At 36.6% G+C, this 5,708-nt stretch overlaps 1 pseudogene; it reads right to left on the reverse strand.

Annotated features, from left to right (window-relative positions):
• Positions 1–703: 703 nt before the first annotated feature.
• Positions 704–1,640, reverse strand: LOC119537165 (annotated as a pseudogene).
• Between the last annotated feature and the right edge of the window lie 4,068 nt (positions 1,641–5,708).

Raw genomic sequence — 5,708 nt, forward strand, 5'->3', positions numbered from 1 at the left:
GGGAGAAAGACAAATAATATATGGCAGAGAGACAAAAAAAATACAGTAAAATAAGATATGATATAAAACACTTACACAGAAACCTGGAAGACAGGAAGCTGACTTATACTGCATAGCTTAGTAGGTGATATTTGAGTGCCCCAGAAAAAAAAAATTGTTGAAAGGAAAGAATGAATGAAATTTTTCTTAATTTTTGTAACTTTGCATGTTGCTTTTCTAGTGATTATATATATGTGAGTGTCATTGCTTCATTTCAAAGTCAGGCTCTGAGAGCAGAGACATATTTCGTATATGTTAATACTATGTGATGCAGAGAGATATTTTACATGAACAGGCAATTTTTAATCACATCTTATCACTATTGAGCCCACCAGTTATCAGATAAATATACACTATTAATGCTCAAACAAACATATTAGAATATTCCTTTAAACAAGATGAAGATGGTAAACATACCGTGTGTTCATAAGACTGATTGAGCAAACTGGGTGAAAGTGCAAAGTGGGAATGCATTTTCTGTTCACATCAGGGCTTCAGGCCTATACCCTAAATCAACACATTTGCAAGGCTGATTCCCTAATCTCAAGGAACTTCTCCAGAGGCTATATCACAATGTAGTTAAAATACGGTGTAGCTCCTTATTCATTCTCTGCATGTTTTGTTGTAATTTACTAATGGTGTTTGTTGTGGTTAAGCATCCCTATCATCTTTGCTTCTGACATAGCTTCCCTAGAACCAGACTTCTTATCTGCTGGCTTTTCACACAGTATACAATGGGGTTCATCAGTGGAGGCACCAGCAGGAAAACATCTGCCATGAGAATTCTAAGGATTGAGGAACTGTGTTTTGCAAACCTGTAGATGACAGCTAGGGAGATAATGGGGACATAGAAGATGAGCACAGCACAGATATGGGAAACACATGTATTGAGGACTTTGAGTCTTTCCCTCTGGGATGCTATGCATGGTACTGTTTTCAGTATCAGCATGTAAGACATGAAAATAAATGTTAAGTCAAGGATGCCTGTAAGAGCCACAAATAAGCCATAGATGACATTGACCCTGTTGTCAGAGCAGGCCAGCTTCATGCCATCCTGGTGGAGGCAGTAGGAGTGGGACAGGAGATTCTTCTTACAGTATCTTAGCTGTTTTAGAGTGAAAGGGAAAGGGAGGATCAACAAAATATTTTTGAGAGAAAAAACAAGCCCTAATTTGGTGACTCGCATTGGTACAGATAGAGGTGTATCTTAGGGGGTTGCAGATGGCAATAAAGTGATCAAAGGACATAATGAGAAGCACAGATAATTCCACAGCTGAAAAGTTATGAATGAAAAACTCTTGGGCAATACAGGCATCAGGAGAAATTTCTGGGGCATTGAACAAGAAAATCCTCAGCATGGTAGGAAGAGAGGAGAGGGATAATCCTAGGTCAGAAAGAGCAAACATGGAGAGAAAATATTACATGGATTCATGCAGAGAAGGCTCTGTTCTGATGTAAAAAAGGATAGTGCAGTTCCCCAGGATGGCCACAAAGTACATGAGGCATGTGGGGATGGAAATCCAAATGTGGTCAGGCTCCATCCCAGGGATCCCAATCAAGAAGGAAGAGATTTCCACTTCAGAGGTGTTGAGGATGGACATGCCAGGAATGTGAGGGAATCAAGATGAGAAACTCAGAAGAGGCTTCCTGTTGTGGTGCAAATAAGTTGGGTCAAATTCCTTATTCCAGCCAATTGCATTCATTGCCTTCTATTGAACTTAAGTGTTCTGGACATAATTCTTAGATAAAAACCTAAAGGAAGGAAAAACAGATTGGTAGATAAACAGATATCATGATTTTCAACTATAAACAAAAATGGAAAGAAAAGGAAATCAAATTCCTATTAAAATCAAATCTTACAACAGTTACAAGTTAAAACAGATAAAACAGATGCTTATACAAGGATGGATAATCAACTAAAGTATGCCATTTCCTAATCCACAAACCTGAGACTTTTGTGTTTTTTTACGTAAATATTTGAGTCTATCTCCTGTTAACAATAATGTATTTGAAATTTCAATGAATTTAGATACAATTTGGTGTAATATATTTTTATACCATCTTCTAATTAAATTAAAAAAAATATTTTCCTTTCCTCCAATATTGCTATTTGTCTCTTAAAAGTGTTTTATCATTTTCTCTATAGAGGATTTTGCATCTTTGAATGATTTATTAGGATCCTTATGATGTTGCTATCATTCGTAGGATCATTTATTTATTCAGTATTATATTTTTCTAAATGACTCTAGCTCTCTACAGGAACACTATGTATTTTCATTGTGGAAGTTCCTATCATTCTATGCTGGTGACTCCTGCATTCTCTCTGCCCACCCTGTACCCTGGATGCATCTGCATCTCCCATTTTCCCCTTATCCCTGCATACATGTCTGTGAAAAGACCCCGTAATAAACCTTCCTCTGTTGAAAATTTTTTTATTAGAGAAATTTTATCATGCATAAAATACAGAGTTCCCATTTACCACCCAATTATAACACCTTTTACTTTAGTGTGGTACATTTGTAATAATTCATGAAAGAACATTTTTATAATTGTTCTATTAACCATAGTTCATTGTTTACCATAGGGTTCACTGGTTGTGTCACTCAATTCTATTTTGTTGTTTAAATTTTTATTCTAGTGACATATAAACAACCTAAAATTAAAACCACATTCACATATATAATTCAGGGTTATTAATGATGCTCACAATCTTGTGCTATCATAACATGCATCTATTTCTTGCTGACACCCTGACTGACACATGGTCTGACATTCCTTTGAGTTAGGATTTCCTTTCTCTCTGCTAGTCTTTCAGATGTTTTCTTTATCATTGATGTTCTACAGTTCAATATGTAATGTACAAGTGGGGATTTACTATTAATTTATATTGCTTGGCAAGTAGCATGCATTTTCAATGTGAGAAGTCATGTTCTTCTTCAAATTTGAATGCTTTCAGATGTTATCCCTTTTAATATTGTCTATCCAGAAGTTTAGTTGTCTGAAAAATGTTGAAGCTACTCAACCTAACTTCCTAAATAGGTTGCTTCATATTTTTGAACTCTTCATTTCTTCCTGTTTCATTTTGGATACATCCCTTAGTACTATTTTCTAATTTACTAATTTTGCCTTCATTTGTGTCAAATTTAGTCCAAGTAATGAGTTTTGTTACATTTAGTATATTTTTATTTTCTAATGAAGGTGACTGTAAATTACTATGCATTCTAATTTGTATCTATCAATTCTCCCACTTCCTTTCATTTATTTTTCTGTTGTTGTGCTCCTTAAAATTTTGAGACTTCAGGATGCCTCTTTAAAAATTCATTTTAGGTGCTTTATTTTTTCCTTTTTTCATAAGTAAGTAATCTTATTATTGAAAGCATAGAGTTCTTTCTTGGTCTTAGCCTTCACATTGGCTTTGAAATTTTATTTTTAATCCCATATTGAGTGGACATTTCCTTGTATTATCATTTACTTGTTCATGCCCCATGATTAGATGTGGTGGCTGATGCTTCCTTATTCCCTGAAGTTTACTACTGGCATGAGTGGTTTTATAATGATTCAGGGATCTTTATTTCAAAGGGAAACCAAATATTGTTTTGACCACTTTTTTTTTCCCCCAGCTACCACAAGAAGTAGCTTGTTAGAAGGAACAGATGTGGGCTGGGATAACAGCTATTTCCACCTTCCATGGGGGAATAACATCTTCATGTCCCAAACAGGGGACCTTAGACTGCTCCCTTATCAAACACGGACCACAAACATGCCAGTCCCATGCAGGTGTTAAGGTGTCAATCAGCAACATGTCTTGTCTTAGTTCCCTAGTTGCTAAAACAAATACCGTAGGATGGGTTGGCTTCAACAGTGGGAATTTACTGGCTCAGTGTTTCAGGGGCTAGAAGGATTCCATCCTCCCAGAGTCAGTATCTTCCGCCTCGCCTGCAGTCTTTGGGCTTCCTTGGCAATGCACATGGCAGCATCTTCTCCTTTCTCTTCCCAGTTCTCTTGACTTACGGTCTCTGGCTGCTCCCCATGGTTTCTCCTTCCGTGCCCCATTTCCTTTGCTTATAAGGACTTCAGCCTTATTGGCTTAAGGCACATCCTCATTCAGTTCAGACACACCTTAACTAATAATGTCTTCAAAGTTCCAAACAATGCATAGGACCAGGAGTTGGGACCTGAACATGACATTTTGGGGGGACATGATTCCATACCCAACACATCCTAGACCATAAATATTAAATGGAAAACTAAAGATTCTTCCAGATAGGGATTGTGTGAGGGTTATTGTTTGCTTGTTTGCTATGTCTAAAAATAGAGTTAGTTATTTAATTATTTTCTTCCAGGACAGATGGCCTCAGAGCATATTTAACATTAATATATTGACTTAAGTGAGATGTTTGAGATGAATATGCTGCTTTTGCTGCCTGGAAGTGGCTTATGCCTGTCTTATTGATTGAACTTACTCAGTTCAGGCTTCAGATCCTCAGCTTTCCCTGCTCTTGCCTCTACCCCCACCCCAAGCGGTGCCTCCGGTGGATACATGGAGATCTGCATTTGTATCTTTTGATTCCCACCCAGGTGTTCTCTAACAAACTTCCCCCCAAAGCTTCACAGATTGACAAAAGTTGGAATGGTTTTTGACATATAGTAATCTCCTTAACAGGTCTTAAACTTTTACTCAATTTATACTTTTTGAGATCTGCATTCTAAAGTCCTATTGATAACTTTGAATTCATACTAGGGTTTTTAGTAGAATAAAAAGTTATGCGTTTACTTATCCATCAGGAAAAATTGAGCAATGAGAACATTGTGAACCATCACATTATTTACAATCATTATCAACTTCTAATTTAATTGAACTGCAAAAAACCATCATGTCTCTTTATTTAGAAAATGTCAGACTTCTGTAGAAAAGCTATTTTATTTTGCTTTACAGAGTGGTATTTTTGTAGAGTCTAGAAGAAAGCAGAACCCTGCACAGATTTCCCAGTATGTATTTCCAGCTTAAAAAAAAAAAGCAGAATATGCAGCAGATACAGAATGTATGGATCTTTACAGGATGGAGTTAGGATAAGTAACACTATATAGCAGTTGTTAAATGAGGTCTTTTATCATGTTCCTTACTTCATGTTAAGTAATGTTGTTTAATGTGGTTAGGACTACATTGTCAAGACTTTTTCAGGTCTTGAATAAATCCTGAGATTAAAGTAGGTAATAAATAGTAAAATCATAATTTCTTATTGGGGACAAAGATACCCATCTTAATATTCTTGGCTGATGGGATCCATAATTGGAATATCAGGATTTTCATGTACTTACCAAGGTGTGGGTCATCGGGTCTACATTTCAGGGTCAAAAGGTGATGACTCCAGGATGAAGCTACCCCAATTACTGTTGTTAAACACATGGGTTGTCTATGTTATTCTGACTCAAGTACTTTTTAGTAGAACAAAGGTCTCTGGGGATGACACCCAGCTGTACCCAGAAGTAATAAAAAGCCCACAGGTGAATCCTTAAGAAGACTGGATTCAAGGAGAGTCAGCTTAATTCCCATAATGTATACAAATTAGCCATTTGTGGACAAATGCTCCATCTAGTAGAATTAATTGCTCTCTCATCTGTAATTTCAGAGCAACTTGTCCTTGGCCCTTTTTGAGCAGTTATCACAT

This window comes from Choloepus didactylus, chromosome 6 (assembly GCF_015220235.1).
Source record: "Choloepus didactylus isolate mChoDid1 chromosome 6, mChoDid1.pri, whole genome shotgun sequence".
In the NCBI taxonomy this organism is placed as follows: Eukaryota; Metazoa; Chordata; class Mammalia; order Pilosa; family Megalonychidae; genus Choloepus; species Choloepus didactylus.